The sequence below is a fragment of the Ixodes scapularis genome, unplaced genomic scaffold (assembly GCF_016920785.2).
Source record: "Ixodes scapularis isolate PalLabHiFi unplaced genomic scaffold, ASM1692078v2 PGA_scaffold8__174_contigs__length_109621045, whole genome shotgun sequence".
Taxonomy (NCBI): Eukaryota; Metazoa; Arthropoda; class Arachnida; order Ixodida; family Ixodidae; genus Ixodes; species Ixodes scapularis.
This window is the reverse complement of record NW_024609883.1, coordinates 13,319,702-13,343,567: the sequence shown is the minus strand read 5'-3', so window position 1 is coordinate 13,343,567 and position 23,866 is coordinate 13,319,702.

The following is a 23,866-nucleotide window of genomic DNA, read 5'->3' as shown; positions in this document are numbered from 1 at the left end:
GCTTTTCGTTCATACGTTGCACAAACAACTTCTAATAAAGAACATGAAAATACACTCTTATGCTTCTTACATAACCCAGTGTCTAGCTCATCGGATACTGGCGTTTGTGAGTTTGGCATACCCGCAGACGTTACATTCTTCTGTTTTTGTTGTCATTAAAAATCTTTTGGTAATGTCGGTTGATGAACATCATATATATATATATATATATATATATATATATATATATATATATATATATATATATATATATATCTCCCTGAGAATAAAACCCTTGGTGAAAACTGCTACAACGGACGGTTTATTTTTCACCAAGGGCTTTCTTTTCTTTTAAGTTATACCCACGCCTTCGGTCACCTGCTACCATGCCCGTTACACACACACACACGCACACACGCACGCACACACACGCGCGCACGCACACACACACACACACACACACACACACACACACACACACACATATATATATATATATATATATATATATAGTTCAAGTTTGTTGGAGAATTGGAGTTTGACAATCGAAGAGAGGACGCTTTTTGCGCACGTCGTTTTGCAGTCGCATAGGACTCGACTCAACCGATCGGAAATGCAAAACGCTTTCCTCGAAATTCCTAGTAACAGTAAAGGTATTAAAGAAACTTAGTTTTTGAACTTCATCATTTTGAATTTGTCACAGACAAGAAATCTGCAGATTTGTTCAGTCTTCGACGTGTCGTCTGTATATTCTGACGTTACTCCCCCTACATCTTCCACAAGGCAAGCCTTCCGGCAAATTACGCTTAGTCCAGGAAGTTTGACCGTTAACCTTTACTCCTTCACATGTATATGAGCATTCAGAAAATCTAGTCAACTGAAAGAGGAATGTTTCACAATATCTTAATTAAAACGCTGTATTGCATTTAGACGTAACAATTTAGCCAACAATCAGAAATCATTACACTTACGGTGTTTAGTTTGTTGGATGTAATTTAATTATACATATAGTGTCTACCCAAGTAAATTTGATGCACCAGTGCATATTTATGTAACAAAGATTCTACAGCCAATTTGAAGCTTTCTTTGACTGATACGCTTGATTTTTGTAAGAATAAAGAAGCTGGAGTGGGTTGCGTTATTTGTAAGGCTAAAGCTCTTACCAAGAAGAAGAAAAAGAGAGAAAAAAGGAAAAGAAGTAAAGAAATAAAAAAGATAGAGAATTCTCATCTTACACACTTTTGCGTTCACTATACGAGAATTGACTCGAAAGGGGAAGCACATATGAGTGATTGTTGTAAAACACCCCCGGGTAAAACATAAAAAAAAAAAAAAATGGCGGCAACCCGTACTTCCACCTTGCTTATCCGTTCGAGACAAGACCTCCATACAGCCCAAGGTCTCTAGTTTGCATGGTAATGCAGCCAAGGTGCTTTTTTTGTTTTTGTTTTTTTTTTGTATTTTTCTTTGTCTTGGCATTTTCGTGGCGATACCCAGCCACCATTTACTTTGTATTGTGTGGGGATTGTGATCCCTCAACATTCTGTCGCGTCAGCGTTTTGGCGCGCCGTGGCGGCCGCGCCGACGTAGCGAGAGGTGGCGCTGCTTACCACTGTGAGTGGCTTCCTCCTCTCCCCCTTGGGGCGATTTCCGTGACGGACCCCCGCACAAAGGAGATCGACGTGTCGCTCCTTGATTGGCCACTTCGCCCCCGCCGTTATCTTAAAACCAGCGGACAGCAGTCTCGCTGCCTCCTCTTCCTGGGATTCGGCGGCGGCGACAACGGGGACCCTTCCGGCGCACCGGTGAGCGTTTACCCCGTTCTTTGTACATTTGTGAACGACCGTTCGGCCGTGGGCGATCTCCACACCGACGGCGTTCACCAGCTTATAGCCGCTGTGTTGTTGTTATTTTGTTTCATTGTAAATAAACAGTTTATCACCGTTACCAACGTGACTGGTGTCTCATTGCGCTCGACGAGCAGCATGCCACGCGAGTGCGAACCCGCTTCGCGGTAGAGCGTCTCGCCGCGAACGTGGTACTCCCAAAGGCAGTGGCCCTAAGGAGAACCACAAATTGACGCCCAACAAAAGGGCTGACGACCAGAACCCTGGTACGTCTGTGTGGCGACTGCCGCCGAGTGACGAGTCCTCGCGCAACCAGCGCTTACCGTGGCAATGCAGACCGACTTCTCGGATTTGCTCACGCTGGCGACCGCGGCCGACGCATTCGCGCGGCCCCCACTTCAACGGGAAGCCGAAATGCCAACCCTCCAACGAGAAGCGCCCTACGGCGCACCCCTGGAGCCGAGCGTGGTTCCGACGCCATTGCGGACGGGCGCCATCGCTCCCGGATCTTCCCTGAACGCACGTGTTCCGCCGCCGGCACAAAGCGAAGCCTACCGGTCTCCCCACGGAGAAACCGCTGCGGCGCCTCATCACACCTTGCTCGAAAACGCGGCACGTGTGATTGAGAGTCTGACAGGTGCGTTGCGAACGACAACACTCGCACCACAGGCCCAACGACCTCCGGTCCGAATTCCCGTCCCGACTTATCGGGGTTACGCAGACAAAGCGAGCGCTACGGACTTCCTTGACGATTTACGGAAGTACCAACGCGCGATGGGAATGTCCGATCGTGAAATACTTGAGCGCATTCTGCCAATCGCGCTCGTCGACGAAGCCGCCCGCTGGTTCCGACTTGTCGGTGACCAACCCGCCGGAACGCTCGATCAGTTCCGAGAGGCGTTCCGCCGCGAATTCCTTCCCGCCGACTACGAGAGAAGGATGCGGCGGGAGCTCGAACAGCGAACCCAGCATCCGGACGAGTCCCTGCTGGAGTTCGTACGAGCCATGCAAGAGCTTTTCGAGCTCGCAGAACCCTCAGCTCCCAATGCAGAGCGAGTGGAACGCGTCATACGCCAAAGCCATCCGACTTTCGCTGCGTATCTTCGAGGCAGCCGTTTCCGCGACCTGAACGAGCTCGCCTCCGAGGCCCGGCGCCTTCAGGGTGACATTCTCGCTGCCCGTGCGTACCGGCCTCCGCCTCCAGCGTCAGCGGCCCTCGAACCGCGCTGCGCGTGGAGCGGGGACACGCCATCCCGAGCACCAAGGCGCTACGATTCCGCAAACTATGCGGAAGATCGGGGCCGAGACACGTACGCAATCTCAGATCGTGCGCTCGACCCGTACTCCTACGGTAGACGAACAAGCCGGCCGACGCCGCAGTTCAGAACCACCGACTCGCGCCCCAACGAGGCAGCGAGGCAGGAGGAAACGAGGATCCCTCAATCTCAGCGAGCCGATGCACGCTACGACAGAGCCGGCGAAAACCAAAACGCACGGCGGAACCCCCAGCGAGGCGACGACAGAAGATGTTTTCGGTGCAATCGCCCCGGTCATCTCGCTCGCCAGTGCCCGGAGCGGCCGAACACGGAATCGCACCGTGCGGGAAACGAGCAAAGCCACCGGTAAACGGCCCTTGGACGGACGGACCGGTGGCTAACGAAGAATCAGAGGGTCCCATGGCTACTCTTTTACCGACTGCCTACAGAATAGGCTTCCCGACCGGCACGCCGGCCCCGTTCATTTCTGTGACGATCGCCGGCAAGCCATTCAAGGCACTCCTCGACACCGGAGCAAGCGCTTCGATGTTCGGCGACGAAGTGTTGACTCACCTCCGACAGAATTCTGTCCGACTCCGAGAATGCAACACTGCCTTTCGCCTAGCCTGCGGAACCGCCCTTTCGGCTGGTACCGCGCGGCTGGTCGCGAGATGGGAGAATCGAGTAAGACGACAACGCTTCGTTCATCTCCCTGGCCTATCGGTGCCCATTATTTTGGGCAGAGACTTCCTTGCCAAAACAGGCATTGTAATCGACGTCAGCAGCGCAGGCTATCGGGAGGGCACGTTTGCACCCCTGAAACCCTTCTGCGAACCCCCGACCGTACCGCCAACGCCACCATTGGCGCACGCGACGAGCCGTCGAGAGGAAGCGAGGGACTCCCTAAACCGGGTCATTGACCCCAAGACACCGAGTCCAGCGCCGATGGCAGCAAGCGCCGCCCCCATCGGGGAAATGACGCACCCACTGCTCACGCAATCATGCAGCGTGTCAGGGCGAGAAAAAGCCCGACTGTCGTCGTTGTTGCGCCACTATGACGCAATGTTCACGGACCGACCTGGCTGCACAAACGAAGTGCGACATCGGATTGACACGGGCGACGAACTGCCCAGAAGGCAGAACGCGCGACCCGTAAGCTTGGCTAAACGAAAAGCCATCGACCGTGCCTTGGACGAAATGATCGACACCGGAGTCGTCCGGCGATCTAACAGCCCCTGGGCATTTCCCGTGGTGCTGGTCCCGAAGAAAGACGGCAGCTCACGTCTTTGCGTGGACTACCGCCGTCTCAACGACGTCACACGAAAGGACGCCTACCCGCTACCGAGCATCGACTCGATTCTGTCCAATTTGGGCAGTGCGCGGTACTTCACCACCCTGGACGCTAGCCGAGGCTACCTCCAGGTTCGGATGGAGCCAGGTGACGAGGCAAATACAGCCTTCTGTTGTCACCGCGGGCTTTTCGAATTCACACGAATGCCCTTCGGTCTGTGCGGAGCGCCAATGACGTTCCAGCGATTGATCGACCGAGTACTGGGAGAAGCCAAATGGAAACACGCAATGGCCTATCTCGACGACATTGTCGTCTACTCCAACACCTTCGAAGATCACCTTCGTCATCTCGAGGACGTACTCGACCGGCTAAAAGCCGCGGGAATGACCCTGAACCCCGAAAAGGCTCAAATAGCCGAAACCCGCATCGCCTTGCTCGGGTTCGAACTTGATCGCGGGCGCCTTGCGCCACACCCCGACAAACTACAGGCAATCCTGGAGTTTCCTGCGCCAACCGACGTGAGCTCCCTCCGTCGCTACCTGGGAATGGTGAACTTCTATCGCCAATTCATCCCAAACTGCGCGACGCTTCAAGCACCACTGACACGCCTATTGCGAAAGTCCGTGAGTTGGAGCTGGGGTCCCGAGCAGGAAGCGGCCTTTCGCCGCACCTCCCGAGCGCTCGCGGACACAGCTGAACTCAAGCTACCCGACTTGAACAAGCCCTTTCTGATCCAAACAGATGCCAGCAATCTTGGCTTGGGCGCGGTCCTGCTCCAACAGCACGAAGGTGTACTCCGACCGGTGGCCTTCGCCAGCCGCTCGTTGACGCCAGCTGAAAGGAACTACAGCACATGCGAACAAGAGTGCTTGGCCATCGTCTTTGCACTCCGGCGTTTCGACATTTATGTCGACGGGACCACTTTCGTGATCGAAACAGATCACCAAAGCCTAATATGGCTCTCCCGACTTCGCGAACCCGCTGGTCGCTTGGCAAGATGGGCTTTGATGCTGCAAAAATACGACTACGTCGTGCGGTACCGGAAAGGCAGCACAAACGTGGTGGCGGACGCATTGTCACGAGCCCCCGTAGACTGCACACAAATTTCCGCAAAGACCCAGGCCGAGCCAACGACATCCACATTGTCAGGCGAAGCCGTGACTGAGTCCCAAAGGGAGGCAGCAGATCTGACCACCCCGGACGAGACGATCAACCACCTAGACGCAGTGAGCGCAGTGGGAATCGTGTTCAGCAAATAAGAGCTTCTGAAAGCTCAGCAGAATGATCCGTTTTGCCGAAAGGTGATCGACGGACTCGCGGAAGAGTCGGACGCCGTGGAGGCGGGCGGTGCGACCGCCGGGCGCAACACTACTGGTATTGTAGTAGGCGCCAAGTGCCGGGACGTATCTGGTATTGGTGCGGGCACGGAGGATTCATATCTGCTGAGCAACGACGGGCTCTTGCTGAGGTACATACCCTCCGAGAACGACTCCGACGAGGCGTTCAAGGTAGTGGTGCCCCGCAGTCTGAGAAACGCAATTTTGCGCTACTATCACGACTCGCACTTGGCCGGACACGCGAGCGGCTCCAAGACTTACTCAAAGTTATGTCGCATCGCCACCTGGCCGGGCATGAAACGGGACGTTTTCCGTTATGCCCGCACCTGCCACTCTTGCCAAAGCTTCAAACCGAGAGGCGGCAAACCGCCGGGCCTAATGCAACCGATTCCGAGCCAGCAATCATGGTCTCTGGCAGCCTGCGACGTGGTCGGCCCCCTACCGAGGAGCCCTAAAGGACACCAGTATCTACTGGTTGTAACTGACCACTTCAGCAAATGGACGGAACTTTTTCCACTCCGTAAGCTGACAGCCCGAGCGATCACGGAGAAGCTCATGGAGGTTTTCACCCGTTTTGGGTTCCCCGAAGCTCTTTTGACTGATCGAGCGAGCTACTTCGTCGGGAAGGTATTCGTGGACGCGTGCAAGGCCCTTGGCATAAAGCACAAAACAACCACGCCCTACCACCCGCAGTCGAACATCACGGAGCGATGTAACAGAAACATCAAACCAATGCTGGCCGCCTTCGCGGAAGGGCACCGTGACTGGGACGCATATATCCCCGAGATCGGGTTCGCACTTCGGACCACTCTCAACCGTTCGACGGGCTTCACCCCCGCTTTCCTCACATTCGGGAGAGAGCTTCCGAACCCCATGGACCGTGTCCTAGGGGCGAGCGCCGGGGTGGACAACGCGCAGCCGACGCAAACGGACCACGCGCGGCAGCTACAAACTCGGATGACGGAAGCCTTCTCGGAGGCGCGTCGCAATCTCGGGGTAGCACGAGCAAAACAGAAAGCTCAGTACGACCGCTCGCGTCGAGATCTCCGCTACAAAGTAGGCGATCTCGTCCTCAGACGCAACCATGTTCTGAGTGATGCCAGCAAAGGCTTCTCGGCCGCTTTGGCTCCGAAGTGGTGTGGCCCGTACCGAGTGCAGGAACTTCTCTCCCCACTCGTGTACAAGCTGACAAACTTGCAATCAAGAAAAGTCGGTGGGCCGGTACATGTGTGCGATCTGAAACCCTACCATGAGAGGGAAAACGGGGCCAGCGAGCAAACTCAGCCCCCGCAAAAACATGCACCCGCAGCGCGAGATAACGCCGACGATGAACAACAGGCGTCTCGCTACAATCTGCGTAGACGGAGGAACTATTATCCGAAGTTTTCGTAGAGGCAGCCCCATTAAGTGGCGAAATGTCACATTAAGGGAAGTGCAAAGCACAATACACCTGCTGCCTTCGCGAACGCGCCAGACACCATTGTTTACTGGCAAGCAGTGACCTCCATACGTCACCTCGGCGTTCGCTCCCGGATGAACCCGTAGGGGAATCCCCCAAACACGGCTTCCGAGGGAAAGGGTACGCGTAACTGCCATTGGTCAGTTATTGCCACCTACGCTCACGGGTGCCACATGTCAACGCAAGAGAGCGGTGCGAGCGTCGTCACAAGCGGTCGGAGACCAAGTGGTCATTCTACCGCAGTACGTTCCGCACCTACGAAGAGGACCTCCAGGCTTTGCTTCGCGCCGTTCGTGAGCTGCTGTCTCCTGGGTGCGGCAGTTCAGCGGCGTCCAGGGACCACGGCTGCGCGTGACTCGTCAGGCGGCGCCGCTACCCCAGCCGGCCGCGAGCCAAACCAGCAGCCCGTCGTTTTCGTGTGCCGTCGGGATCGACATCCGGCCAGGGACTGCCGGCTCATCATCTTCGGCACCCGCACCGCGGTCGGAAAGCTCGCCGACCAGGGACCAGCTGTTTCCCGTTCGTCCCGTAACAAGTCCCGAGGGCCCCAAAGACCTGGCGCAGTTCGCCCGGCAGGGCTCGTGGGGCACGCACTACTTCGGCGGCCGAGGGATATCCACCGGAACCTGGCCGCCCGCAACGTGCTCGTCGATGAACACGGCTGCTACAAGGTCGCCGACTTCGCACTCTCCAGGAGCACTGGAACCCCGAGACGGACGTGTACCACCAGAAGCCCAAGGGCGCCCTCCCAGTGCGGTGGATGGCTCCGGAGTGCGTGCAACTCCTGGTATTCCCCTTCAAGTCTGACGCCTGGGCGTTCGGAATGCTGCTGTGGGACATTCGTCACTTTGGGCTCGACGCCCTACCCCGGCCTGGGCGCTCAGGAGGTGACCCGCCACGTGCGCGGCGGTCACGGGATGACGCAACCGGTCGACTGCAGCTGGAAGCTGTACCGCTGGTGAGCGACCGCTGGACGAACTTTTGGACCATGAACGTATGAGCCGGGCTGTTTTTCCCGTGTAGTTGCAGCCGCTGGCGGCCTTTTTCTTTTTTATTATTTTAGTCTTGTGTGTTTGTGTTGGTCTACCCGTTTGCGGGTGACTATTGGCTAAGGAGGGGGGAGTGTGGGGATTGTGATCCCTCAACATTCTGTCGCGTCAGCGTTTTGGCGCGCCGTGGCGGCCGCGCCGACGTAGCGAGAGGTGGCGCTGCTTACCACTGTGAGTGGCTTCCTCCTCTCCCCCTTGGGGCGATTTCCGTGACGGACCCCCGCACAAAGGAGATCGACGTGTCGCTCCTTGATTGGCCACTTCGCCCCCGCCGTTATCTTAAAACCAGCGGACAGCAGTCTCGCTGCCTCCTCTTCCTGGGATTCGGCGGCGGCGACAACGGGGACCCTTCCGGCGCACCGGTGAGCGTTTACCCCGTTCTTTGTACATTTGTGAACGACCGTTCGGCCGTGGGCGATCTCCACACCGACGGCGTTCACCAGCTTATAGCCGCTGTGTTGTTGTTATTTTGTTTCATTGTAAATAAACAGTTTATCACCGTTACCAACGTGACTGGTGTCTCATTGCGCTCGACGAGCAGCATGCCACGCGAGTGCGAACCCGCTTCGCGGTAGAGCGTCTCGCCGCGAACGTGGTACTCCCAAAGGCAGTGGCCCTAAGGAGAACCACAATTGTTAAGAGATTTTTAACACTGTACCTTTTCTTCACTTTCTGCCCTTTTCATTGGTTTATGGCGCTGTGAACCCTGCCTGGGACGCTTAGCTTTTCAAAGAGGTCTGGGAAGACGCCAACAACAAATATGCTACGTCTAATTGCACACAAACCTAATTTCAATAACACCTTTTGGCGGGCTAGTTGGTTCATGATTTTAGAAATAAATGAACTGCGTAAAGGACGAGGACAGAGGTAGAAACGAGTACGACACACGGAGCGCAGACTTGCAACTGTTTATTTGGCGCGTACCACCACGGCCTGTCCCATAACCTGTAAAAGGTAGCTGCCAGGTATGGTCTCTCGGTCGTCTTTTCAGTGCCCTGCAAACTCAGTAAAGTGTGCCCTATGATGAAGCCAAGAGTGAACATCAACAAATGCAAAAAGGAGCACAGCACGCGCTACACGGAATGCGCATCCGGTGTTATCTATGAAATTCCGCTTTCTTGCGGGCGAGTATACATTGGCGAGACTGGACGTTGTTTCAACCTGAGGGCACGAGAACACTTTCTGTCGATAAAAAACAACACAGGCGGACATCTGTCTGTACATTGTTTGAAATGCGGTTGTCATCCTGATTTGCAAAGGACACGTGTTCTCGCAAGAGCAAATGAGGCAACGGAAAGAAAACTCGTAGAAGCCTACTTCATTAAAAAGAAAGGTCACGACTGCATAAGCATGCAATCTGTTTCACTATCAGACAAGGAATTCTCTTTTTTGGACGGTCATGTTTAAACCTTATTTAACCGCAAATTGATTGCTGCTGTCATATATACTGTTGTGTCTGCGCCAAATAAACAGTTGGAAGTCTGCGCTCCGTGTGTCGTACTCGTTTCTACCTCTGTCCTCGTCCTTTACGCAGTTCATTTATTTCTAATTTCAGTGTACCTTCAAGTTATTACTCTTGCGAAATACCTGTTCCTAATGCAAAGATAGGTCAAATGACGACCGCTAATAAACCAAGATGGGCTGTTCATTCGATCCGCATCTCATCCTTGGTCTCCCTGTTATAAAAATGGCACCCCGACTTTGAGTTATCTGTAAATCTTAGTTTTCCCTCCTTTACGAATTTTAAGGTATGTACTCTTCATAAGCTTATTCAAACAAAACAAAACATATCGAGGGTCGTTTCACAGAATTTGTCGTTTTCGGAAGCAGTAAAATGTATAAATTAAAGTACCGGTCGATGGTTTTGGGCCTCTTCAGCGTAAAGCAGAAAAATAGTAAATGTCCCTTGCATAAGCTTCTATTTATCAGCAACGAGGGCAAACGTTATATGCAGTACTACAGAATTATCAAAGCAAGTAGAGTTAAGCGTTTTAATGTACAGGCAAAACAACCTAAAAGGCTTAAATACAGCAAAAAGATTCATCTCCACAATGACCTGCCTCGAACTAAAAGAAGAACAAATAGGGAGCAATACAGCTTGTTTGAAATATTGGAAAGGCCCATCGAGTATTTGGCTCATTGTTGAGCCGGTCCTTGGAGCAGAATTTGCCAATACAGTTTTACCCATTTTACTAACAGTCCAAAATACTCATGTTTTCAAGCCAGGTCAGCTGCTTACCGTGGTGCCAGAGTTAGAGCATACTTTTGTGATGTAATCTCCAGTGTCGCGGACTGCATGCGTCTGCGTCCTCTTTCGGATTTTGGGCAGCTGAAATATACACATACTGCTACTTGCACGAAAGGAAGGTTATTACATTCAAACTTAAAACACACTTTAAGCTCAGTGGTATGTTATTTAAAGGCTTTATTAGATGTTGGATTCAACGTGAGCTAGGTTAAGATAATTCTACTCACTAGAGCTAAGGTTATATATCGGTACTCTAGAGGTGCCCAAAATACATACGACAAGTTCATAAATATATAGCAGAAACCAAATGGCGTTTAACCCTTTGAAAAAAATACGGTTAAATTATTCCAGCGATTGCAATATAATGTAGCGCTCGCGTAGAAATAGCTCGCTAGACGTTCGTCCCCATTTCTTTCCCTGTACGTCACCTTTTTTTTTTTTTTTTCTGGTAGAGAGGTGGGTGGGGCAGGGGGAGGATAGGTTTTTCTACTGTGAAAAGCACCTCACACAGTAGATCTTGTAACACCCATAATTGTGTAAAAAGGGTGTAAGAAGGAAAAACAACCCTCTTACACCCCTCCTGCACGGTTTTTGAATATCGGTGGATGTCAGATGGGTGTGCTGACAGTTTACACGCCTTACACCTCCTTTTGTACGCCACACGTCTAGGGATGGTGTCTGAAATAGTGTAAAAAGCGTGCATAGGTGAATTTCAGGGTTTTCATTCACGCGGTGTGAAAGGGGCGCAATGGCGATGCTATCAAATACACCCATGATTTTATAACCGTTCGTTTTATTGCTTAGGTGAAACTCCTGCTACTGTACGGCGGTGCAAACATCGAGTATAATTATTCGCCACACGATGTCGCGTAAAATTAGGAAGTGTTAGAGAATAGTTTTTGCAACTCCGATCGAACTCTCGTTCGACACAAGCCGAAAATTACGTGTCACGCGTGCATCAGGTTTATCAGCTTAACTTCGGTCTAAAATATCACCTCCGCTGGCAAAAAAAAAAAAAAATATGAACGAAGACGTGGAAATATACACCCCAGGTAGCACACAGTAGGGCGCCGATATTGCCCCCAAATCGGAAAGATGCAGCCGATACATTCTTGGTCCAGCCAATATCTGTGTCAAATGGGATGGGTCGCGCCGACGCCATCCTGACATACCTTACGCGACGCCGTTTTTGGTTGAGTGTCAAGATGACATTTTCGATTGGGCTGTTTCGGAGAGGTATTTCTAATTCTTGACCGCCTCAAATACGACTTCAAAGAAGGAAATACACAAGTTCAAGCAAAACGGAATCTGCTTACTTTTAGCCAGTGTTGGGGGTAACGCGTTACTAGTAACGACGTTACTCGTAACGCGTTACATTTTTTGCTAACGCAGTAACGTACTCCTTAGTATTTTGAATGACTAACGAGCAAAGTATTTTCGCTACTTTCTTACGGTATCGGCTATCAAATTACATTACTCGTTACTGGTTACTTTTGAACAAAACTGGTGAAATACATTAAGTATCTAGAAACGGTCACGACGCCTGATATAACGTTTAGAATAGCAATCTTGTTAATGAAACTGGAGAGGTTAGGGGAACTAAATTTAGATCACTAAGCTCAATGAAGGATCTAGCTTCTCTGCTCGAGGAGCAACTACTTGTGCTCGAGCACGCAATGCCCAGGCAATGCCGTATCTTGCTGCTAAAACTTCTGAACCTTCAATTTCCTAAAGCAGTTAATTTTCTACTTATCAGTACATCAATTCACCCATCCATCTCAAAATCCTTCACAAGCTTATCGCTGCACGGAACCAGCATCCGTCACAATAAACTGTAAAAAACAAAACAAAAAACCTTTCTGACCAAAAGAGACATCCGTTAAAAGGCTACATCATCTCGCTTCTCGAAGGCGAAACAAACATTCGCCTACCAGCTAATTCCGTTCGTCCTCCTTTTTTTTCGTAGTGTCATTATCCACAAGGCTTGAAGGAACGACTGCGGTACAGCTCCCTCCCCTCCCTCCTCTTCCCCCTCTGCCTTGAGCAGTGAAGGTAGACAGGGGTGGGAGGGGGAGGGGGGGGGGGAGAGGAGGAGAGAGACATCTGTTTCAAACAGTGGACAACCAGTGGCGAAGCGATTTGCACCTTTCTGTGGTTAAAAAAAATAATAAAAAAACTGAAAAATACTTTACTTTCGCTCTCCCCCTCGCTGCCTGAAAGTTCCTGACCCACTTTTGTACACAGAATAATCTTTCGCTTGATTATTCTTTACTTCACTAAGGTCATAATGAAAACATAAAAAAGGTTTAAACCTGGAAAGAAAACTTAGACACAAAACGTTTTTCTTTTTTGCAGAAAAATTAAGAGCTACTGCATGTAAGAGGGTGCAAGTGATTTTAACCAGTGTGCTAGTAACCGGTGTCCTGTTCCATATAGTGAAGTAGATCAGTCTCTGGTAATAATATGAGCCGGACTGTTACTAAAGCCGGCGTAAATATGATGGGTGTTGGTTGGCTGGTGGTGTTCCAGCAGTCACCGTTCGCATGCTGTAGTTTATAAAAGCCGATTGACTTTCGATTAGTCTCGTGAAAGTTTTCTCTTTCACGAGACCGAAGGCATGTTTGGAAGCGAACACATCTCTGCCAAACATATGTACTCGAACACAAAAGTAACGTAAAAGTAGCGTAAAAGTAACGTTCGTTAGTTTGTAAAAGTAACGGTAACGGTATATCGTAACGTTTGTAAAAGTAACGTTCGTTAGTTTGTAAAAGTAACGGTAACGGTATATCGTAACGTTTGTAAAAAATAACGTAGCTCAACAACGCGTTAATTTTTACAAAACTAACGAGTAACGCTATTTCGTTACTTTTTTTCGGTAACGGGCACAACACTGCTTTTAGCCCAAGAAACACATCATGCGCTGAAGGTTTACACAGACTGTGGCGCCCTCATTTCGGGTAGTACAAATTCACCTGACTGGCCTCGCACTGCTTATAGCACCTTCGCTGAGATTTCATATTGCTGTGTAATTCTGAAGAAACACTGCCGCAAGACTACCGAAAGTGCCGGATTCATGACACCCCCGCTAGTGTACGCGACTCATTATCTCTGCGTGGTGACACCAAAATATCTAGCGTCCCGACGCTTTTTTTCTTCTTTGGAACGCGTGAAACAGCATCTCTTGTCTCATGCTCTCAACGTTTTAGCTTTGACCCGTGCGTCGACGGCCTTCGAAAATATTATCTTTTTAATATCTACTTTGTAATCTCGCAGCCCTTACCAGAGCAGGCAGGCTTCTACAGGAGTGGCAGTTTATGTTTATGTTTATTCTTATTTTCAGTGACCCACCAACAGCTTGACGCCTCCTTAGTGGTGCACTTATTCCTTCAGAAATACAACGCTAAACAGGATAAAAGCGAAACGTTAGGAAAGAACAATAGCCTCAACACACTGTCGAAATTTACGCTTTTCATCAAATATATCAAGGCTAGCATTCGCACAAATCTGTTCTAAATGGTTATAAGTCAGTTGTAGGCGTGTTATGGGTGCAGCATGATAAAAGTCGATAGGATAAAACGAATTATAAAGTCTACAAGACTGACGATTAACGTGCAAATAGATGTGGCTGAGTAGCTCTGGGGAGTCAATTATACCATTTACAATCTTATACAAATACGTAATTTCACGAATTGTTCTCCTGTTGTGCAACGAGTCTAACTTCACGAGTTCACAAATCCTCTCATAGCTCTAGAAATAATTCGGTTGAAAATAACGATCAAACAAAACACGAACAAACCTACGTTGAACACTCTCAATTAAACCTGAATTTGTCACTCCAATACAGTTCCAGACAACTGAGGCATATTCAACACGACTTCGCACCAGTGAAGAAAACAAACGTAAAATACAAAGTGGTTTAGAAAAATCGCGTGTCACTCGTGTAATGGCTCCCAGCACTCGAAAGGAAGCATTCGTAATTGTGGTCACCTGATGGTTGAAATTAATTGCAGGATCCATAAAAACGCCTAGATCACGGATGACCTCAACACGAGTAATATTGGTGGAATCTAATACATAGGGAAAACTGAGAATTTCACGCTTCCTAGAAAAGGACATAACTTTAGTCTTTGATTCATTTAAAAGTAGGTTATTTGAAAAACACCACGCCGAAAGAGGCACTCAAAATTGTACTGCCCCAAAACAAGTCCTAACGAGTGTCCTTTCACAACATTTTCGTGGGCTACACAAAGCAGCAGAAGGAGATTATACTTCATTTCAGCTACGGTCCGAGCGCGGCCGATGTTATGAGCCAAAGGGCCAATCAAACAGCGCAAAAAGCGCACCGTCATGGCGTGCTCTCTGCGCTTGATAGGACTAGCCGGCGGAGGAGCGCACACAGAGACGGCAAATAGCGGCTGGTCCTATCAACTGCAGAGAGCACGCCATGACGTTGTGCCTCTTTCGCTGTTGGATTGGCCCTTCGGCTCATAACATTGGCCGCGCTCGGACCGAAGCTGAAACGAAGTATAGATGCATCGTCTTCCCCCTTTGACCTCGACCTCTGATAAGCCTCCCCACTTTCTTTTGTGTCTTCGTGTGGCTGTGAGCGAGTGCGAAGGCTGCTTCTAGCGAGTCAGAAGGACGGAGCAAAAACACGGGACCGCACTCCGTATGGTGAGAACGCTTGGGCAAACATTTGTCACGTGACTTTTTGTGACGCACTGATGGGTTCACTGGGGTAACAGTCTTCGCCGTTTGCTAAGTTATGGTGATGTGTAGGTGCCAATAAGGTCCGGTTTCCGAAGAACGCTCTTCAATTTTTTTCTGCTTCTCATGCGTTCCATTCGGACCGTGGTTTTTCGTCGTGAACAGCAGGGAATACACCCCTGCCAACTTTTCGGTAATGGCCGTTTTCTTCGTCGTAATCTATAGAATTATTCTGCTCTGTTTGTTGGACGCGTTTCGACAGACAGCTGAGTGCTCAACGGAGACTGCGACACTTTTGTTGACATTCTCAGCATTGCCTTTGCGTTGTTCTGGGCTGCCCGAATCGGATTATGAATCTATCACGGATGACTTGAGATCGCGGTTTTATTCGTGAGTACTCTGCAAACATGCTTCTTATAATTGTCTCGCTTCCGTCTCAATCAGCCATTTGACTGTTTACAAATATGAACTGCCGCTTTTGTCCCAAGCGACTCCCGGTCGTTCCGTCTTTGCAAGCCCGTCTAATTTGATTACGTCACCAGTGCTAGTTGATTACGTCACCAGTGCTAGAAAGCATAAATGCTGCACGGAAAGCAAAGTTGGAGATTTAACTAGGGCCGTCGGTTGTACAGTTTAGAGGGGTCCTGAAACGATACCCCGTTGTCATGTTCATGGTCTTACAAAGACTTTCCTGTCCTAGCCTGGCCCAAGTATACTCGCAGAGACCACCACTGATTCAGAAGCGTCTTGGTCGCGGTGAAATTGCGAAGACAAAAGGAAAATATATCTCTCAGTCTTGCCTTCGCAAAGCTAGATGATGTGCGCGTGAACGTATATAGCTTTGCCCTTTGGTAAGCTTGTAATTGCACGCGCTTGCACGCACGAGCAGAGACATGGCGGCGGCCAGATTCCCAGGCAGCACACTTGCTTGGGCTAGCTGGAGCCAGGATTGGGCCTTGGCCGTAGTAGACTGGACCGGGACCGCCCAGGGAATTCGGTGAACTGCCAGCCTGGTGTCTCACCGTATTTCGCGGGCACCGGTATGCCACGGAACTGCCAGGGAAGTGATTTCCTTGGCGTTCCTTGTCTTTTCTTGGTCCGAGCCAGACTTGTACCGTACGCATTACAAGTAATCAAATTACTTGTAATCGATTACTTTTTGGAGTAATTTTGTAATCAGTTGATTACTTTGATTAGGCAGTAATCACAAGAGTAATCTGATTACTTTTTGAAGTAATGAAATTACTTGTAACCGTTACAATTTGTCCACGGCCCCCCCCCCCCCCCCCCCCCCGACACACGCCTTTTTTTATGAACTGACAAAAATGAAATTCGCTTTTATTTTTTCGAACGGAAAAAATAAAGATCTTTGTGGAGCTGTAGGAAACGAGGTCAATCTCTTTGTATGTACAGTTTCTGTGGAATGTCCGTTTTTTTGTTTTTTTTTTCGAGCTGGGACTGGGAGTGGGGAGCCCCTGGAAGCCACATTGTGTGACAAAGGCCATTCAGGGCGAAGTTTGAGGAAGCAGATTGTAGCTTTGTAAGTCCTTCGTTCAAACTAGCCCCCTCACGCACACACACACAGACATAAAAAAATTTTAAAAATCCTGCTTAGGGTGCCTACTCGCAGCTCGTAGGAGAACCAGAACCGAAGAATGCCTAAAGCGGATGCAAAACATAACAAAGGCAGTTGAAATATTTCCCCATTTCCCCTACATGGTCTTTGTGACAAGTCCGAGTTGAGAAGTGGTCGGGGCGATCTCTTCCGCTAATGAATACTACACATGATCCGTTTCAAATCCTGGAGCTGCTGCTCTTTTGTATAACATGCGAGCTCATCCATATGTGAATAATAAAATGAACGACGCAAACTTTGAGCGACAACCCTTGCTCAAGCTTAACAAGATCTAGAACCCCCTCCGCCCCCCCCCCCCCACACACACACACACACACACTGCCGAACGCCTACATCATTAAACGTCTTCAAACGAATTCTATATGCTTGTGTCCGCATTGTGAAGGTGCAACGACCACGAAGAGGGAGCCAGTTTTTCTTCTTGAGTACTTGTGCAAATGTGCAATATAGGTTGGAAGTAGTTCATAGTTATGAGCGCTAAAGATGTGCCTTCACACAATAAAGTAATTGGAAAAGTAACGATTACTTCTTTAAGTAATGTCCAATTACTTTTGCCGTCGAGTAATCAAGTAATCTAATCGAATACTTTTTAGCCAAGAGTAATAGTAATTGTAATCGATTACTTTTTTTTAGTAACGTGTACAAGACTGGTCCGAGCAGACCAGCGTAGACAGGCGGCCGCCAACATTGGCGCTTCAGTGTGTTCATTGGCCCCAGGATTCTACGGAACTGCCAGGGAAGTGATTTCCTTGGCGTTCCTTGTATTTTGTTGGCCAGAGCCGACCACGGTAGACAGGCGACCACCAACATTGAAGTCTTCTTGGCGCTTCAGTGTGTTGATTGGCCCCGGGATTCCATGTAACTGCCAGGGAAGTGATTTCCTTGGCGTTCCTTGTATTGTCTTGGTCTGAGCCGACCAGGGTAGACAGGCGGCTACCAACATTTAAGGATTTTGTGGCGCTTCATTGTATTCACTGGCCCCAGGATTCTACGGAACTGCCGGGGAGTGGTTTAGGGTGTCGTTTATTTTTGCAAGATTCAGCGCGCCAAGGAATGACGGACAATTACCGCCGTTCATTATTTTTTGGCTGGAGCTTGCTTTTCATCGGACCCTGAAGTACTCGATACGGCCATTTTAACTTACATAAACTTAGAATGTGTTTTAGCTTGCGCTTAAATTCATTCAATTTAATTTCATTCATTATCATATAGCCCGTGACATAGCTTCGTCTACGAGTTCTGCGCTTAGACCTTTGGTCAGGACGTGTTTCCTCCTTTTCTTTTTAAGAATGTCGCGCTTGTCGGCGTGACGCGATCGTCGGGCTTTATTGACACAGCCGTGCTGACAGTACATCGCAACCGCAAGCAGGGTCCGCAAAACAGCACCATGTCTGATTTCACAAAAACGCCAAAAACAAACTGTTGCACTGCATGTGTAAATTAGAAAAGACAATACAACACATTTAATCAGAATCCAGAAGCCGGTGTTTACTCCAGAACGAAGTAACAAATCGCAAATCAGTCGGCGCTCCAAGAAAAATAACGTAAAAAATGTTGCTCAATAAATCTGCATACCTTGCAGCGGTGTTCAATTATGCGTTCGCTCAGACCCCGCATTTTTTTTTTTCAGCAAAAAAAAAATGGCCGGGTGTTTGAGTCAAACTCACCGTTCCAACTTTAAATAAATAACAAAAATCAGTTTTACATGGTATGTAATTGCAGCCTGGTGGTGCGTTTTATTCGCAAAAGCGAACTTGCCTCAGAAGCTTCAAGTAAAAAATGCTTTCTAAAACCGACATGTGCTAAGCCTTGCGACACGCAAAACTTCGACACGAGAACGGCTTAGATGTTGGCTGGTATTTCTAAGTTCAAGAAAAGGCAAGACTGCTCTCGCTGCACCTACGTCAAAACTTAGTGTCGCAGTATGAGAAACTGATTTTTAGATTTATTTAAAGTGGGAACGATCCATCTGACTCACCTGACACCACTGACACACTTGGAATGCGGTCCGCACGAACCGCACCACAAAGTTACGAAAGCCTTGGCCACACGTGGCGTAAAGCAAATCCTTTGTATGTGCAGGTGGCGCTAGTGATCAAGTACATAAAAAAAGAAGTTTATTCCATGGAAAATCGCATTCACTGATCAGTGATCGCATTAAAAAGGGGTCATGAAACGCGTTTCCAACTTTTTCCTGTTTACCTTTCCTCCTCAACTCATAAATCGCGCATTCCACCAAACAGTTCAAAAATACGAAAAGAGGGGAGGGCTCTGTTGCTCGGAATCTGGTCCGTGTACCCCCGGACAGAGCCATTCTCCCCTAGAAGATTAGTTCGTCGCTCAAAATTCAGACAAAAGTTGCTTTTCCCAACCCGTTCACCCCGAAGCTGACAGTGCTATGGAAGCTACATGCTCGTTGGGCCAGCCACACTTTTGTCACGTAATCACAGCTCCTTCGCGCACACCCACTCGCAGAGAATGAGGTCAGGTGATGAGAGGGAGGCGGCTGATTGGTCCGGTAAGCCCGTAGCTTCCACCACTCTGTCAGCTTAGGGGTGAAGGGAATAAGTGAGGTCCGGTTTCGTGTGACGTGCGTTTGGACCCGATGAAGCGCGTTTGGGACCGCGGATGTATCACAGTGAAAGGGATGAGAGCTTACGAAGGGGAGGGGGTACGCAATAGTCCGCCGTGTTTTCAAATTTTCGCACTGAAAGTCAGGCTTTTGAATTTCTACCTTTTTTTCTTTCGGCCCACTGAACGATGTCCTGTTAGTAAAATCCCAATCTAAAATGATTTATTCCAACCCAAAATACGTTTCATGGGCCCTTTAATGTCACTGATGCGTACAATGCAAGGAATCGAAACAAAATAAGGGATACCGCGAATGTAAATATTTATTTACATTTTTATTTTCATCTCAAAATAAAGCAAGCCGGATTTTAATCCGCGTTTGAATAAGTTCAACGATAGGCTTAGCTTAGGCAGTCAAAACATAGATTTACCCTGCCATCTACTACACAACAGAAAATATGTGGCAATTATTTCTTTGTTCTATGACTCTTTATTCTCTCTTTCACCACAAATGCGAGCGAAGGAGAGCTCGTGGCGGTGTCAACATCGATCTCACATTGCTTTCGCTCATACTGAGCGTGAAACGAAGTGCAGGACATGTAGGACACGTTTCGGCCGTGCACGCGTCGACGTGTTTTGAACTAATTTGTTCTACGTCGTCAAGGTTAGCGTAACTTCTGCAGGGCTCCAATTTTGTCAAAGCTGGGGTGAGCACGTGCAAATTAGAGGCAACACAAAGCCTCGTGAGCGTGCTCTTGTTAGTTTTCTGAATGCGCTTATTGCGTGCGCCGAAAACAGCCTGTAGCTATGGCTCCAGAGAAAAAATGGTGTGTGTGTGTATGTTTATACAGCCTAGAATTTGGTCTGCCTCAACGGCCGACGAGTTCCCCAGCTGTAGATGAAAAATTTAGCGAATGCAGTACAACCGATAGCCCGGGGTCTTTAACGTGCATCACGCAGTAATGATACACGACGGGTCCATATCACATGGGCGAATGACATTTTAGCGAACAGCGACATTTGAGCGAATCGACGTTTTAGCGAATAACGGGGGCGCGCGTTCACTCATCCGCCGCGCTGCACTTTACGCCGCTTCATGGCGACAGTCTGCGGTGGCTCATTACAAAAATGTAACCCATTTGGCCCACCCGAAAACACCGCTTCGCGGCGTCCGACTATTCGCTAAAGCGTCATTCGATGGAACGTGGGCGTTCGCTAAAACGTCGTTCAGTCCACACTCTTAGAAAAAAGGGTCACTATAGTCCTCCCTAAAGGGAGGAACGCTCTTGACACATATGTTCCTTCAGAAAGGGAGAAACTTTCGTCCCTTAAGCAGGGGAGGAAAAGTTCCTCCGTCGACTGCATCTCATTATGGCGGCCACGAATCGAGCAAATTGAGCTCGGTAAGGCTTAACGAGAACACTAAGTCTATTGCACGAAGCGAGAGGAGCAGGAAATAAAAACGTAACACGAGCTTTCCGCGAACTGTATTCATTTCCGAAGTTTCTTTACCCCTGCAGGTAAAGAAACTTACGTTTCGAAAGCATGCAGTCACTCAGTCTTCTCATCGTCAGCACTGCGATGTTCAACGGAGACAACCGGCACTCAGTTCGCGCACTCTATGTCCTACCTTTGCTATTCCTCGAGCCACAATTCCTTCGTCAACCGTTGCGCCGTTGCGTCAACCGCACATCACGGAGGAGTGAAAATCATTCGCCCGCAAAACCAAAAGCCGCTCTCAAAAAAAAAAAAACCAATCCGAAGCAACCTCTTGGCTTATCTCAGCACGGTAACACGAAATTTTGGCATAGCCGCGTAGCGTAAAAGGATGTTAAATCGCTTGCCACCAGATGGCAGGGTCAAGCAGAGTAATCGCACGTAGCTAGGCTAGGTGGCGCTAGGTACCGCCCAATTCATGTTTTACAAAAAAATATTTTTATTTTCTTACACCACAATTGCGTTTCCTTTTCTTCAGAATCTCTAACACATGTAGACAGGTTGCGCACACTACAAACATCAGGTCAACATATATGGAACGCATACACAGGCATCGCACATACAAACATCAATACAACAGCACACTACCCCGATCACTACTACCGAGCCCTGCGTTTCCGTCTTTTATAGTGGTCGTTTTGAACGTACAGAATTTTTCGGTGACTCCCTAAGCAAAAAAAAATATTCCGAACATGTTCATTTTTTTCCAGCAATGTCATACATCTGAGGCTATTTTTAATGGCTCAGGGGATGAATCTCTTATTAAAAAGAAGACGCTCGATCATGCCATAATTATTTGAAAGCCCATAAATCGAGCCGCTCCAATGTGGTTCCAAGCCATGAGTTTGTTTTCCCGCATGGCCCTTCGTAGCCAGTATTTATACTGTAGTGTTCGTTTTTCTATTTGTGCTGTTCGCGCAAAGCTGCAATTGCCGTCTTGAATTAATCTCTGTAGAGCGGATATCCACTCAGCTGGAAGTGATGCTTCACGGGCACAGAAATCGCTTTTCGATCAACTTGAATGCAGTCAAAGCCGCGACTTGCGACAACTGTTAAGTGTACGGAGCTGCGCCGTTGCGAGCTCGAAAACTTCTAGCGCTCATCCCAGCGCGCCACTTAGAGGGCAGTTTCTACAGGAACCGTAATATATTTAAACAGTAAAATAAAGGATAGCGTTTTTTTTTTTTTTCGATTTTGCCTGTCTTTTTTTTTATGCTAAACTTCCATTATAAATATGCGTACTTTCCGTCATACTTTCGTAGTGTTTTCTTTTCCCCAGAGCGCAATCGCTCTCGGGGACCGACAGTCACATTGGCCACTGTACGATAGGAGCTTACCGTTCAGACCAGCGTTCCAACATGACTATCCACACGTCGATCGACTGCACCTAATCCCTCAAGTGGTTTTAAACTCTTTAATGTAAAGCGGAATGTCATCCTGCGACACCCCGGCCCCTCCGCTAACGGCCCGACTAGCGGCATCAATGCCCGACAGTTTACGTCATCTCATCTTGTTGTTACACCACTGATACGCGAACACACGGTCACATCGGCGATAATTCCAGCCTTCTGTTCACAAGCCACAACACTGCCATCACGATGTCGCCGACACGCAGAAATACAGAACCACGTTGAACGCCGGTTGGCACTCGGCACGGGACAACGGAACCGAACTCAGCACGGAAGGCACCCAGGCAGCCGGCAGGAAAACCTGCCTTCGTTGGACGCAGTTCTCGCGATTTCCATAACGTCGAAAACGTCGACACAGTTCCTCGTGGTTTCGCTGCTGTAGTTCAGCGTGTGTCCCGCAAATTGGAGACGGCCGTCTTACCCAGTGTATGTAGTGCTGCTGGCACTGCTCCGGAACTTCGCTGTTTCTAGCGGCTTCGTTAGCTCGTTTGATAAAATTAGTGGTAAAAACGTCAATGCAACCGAAATGTTCTGCACGTTTGGACTAGAAGACGGAATTACAGGCGGCCTTCGCTGCCGCTGAAGCTCAATCAACTCAACATTAATTTATTAAACAACGTGCGCGATGTGCTCGAAAAACGAAACCGAAAGAAGATGGGTCGGGAGGGCGAAAGCTTTCTCCGGTCTGCCTGGAGGAGGAAAACGTCTCGGAGAATAATAAGGACTTTAATTTTCCTTTCATAGGACTGGGTTTGTTTATGTGTGTTTTGGTAAACAAAAATAAAAAAAAAACTTTACAAACAAAAAACTAAAAAAAAAAAAAAACTTTTCCGGGGATCGAACCGTTGACCACTTGGTCAGCAGCGCGATGTTCTACCCCTGCGCCAACTGAACAAGGAGGAACTCGCCCTCCTCCTTTCATCTGAACTGCCGTTCCTCCCTTCTCTGGGCAACTTGTCCGCAACAAGGAGGAACAGTCGCTTTTGCTACCTTTCTCCTCCCTTTTTTCTTAGAGTGCAGTGAGTGCCTCCCATACACGACAGCACGTCGGTATGATGTTCATCCAGGTCGAAACGGGCAGAGGTGCGGATTGAACCCACACTCTAAAAAAAAAGGAGTCGACAAGTGTCGACTCGACTCTTTTTGGAGAGTATCTGGGTTGTCGCAAACCACACTCTCTGTTGAGAGTAACGGTTACTCTTCAACGACGAGAGTCAGTTTAACTCTGCCATGCGAGTGTTCACTTAAAGGCCGCTGTACAAACGGGACGTTCTGCAGGGAAGAACCTTCTCTCCCGAAGCTGGAGACGGGGAGGGAAAGGGCCAGCGTTGGGTGGAAAGGGTGTCTAGAGAAGGGGATTAGCCTCGGGGCGAGGCCATCCTCTCGAGAGGGAGTGGGGACGGAACATTGCCGTTGGGGTTCCGGCTACCAGGTGGAAGATAAGCTCGTCAAACGGCGACCTCGGATGCGAGGACGGGCACGTCAGAGAATTTGAAAATAGCTGCTTGATTAGCCGGACGACCCAGTGCGGTCTAGTGGCTCTAGAAGGTGACTCGGATGAAGAAAACTCGTTTTGCTCC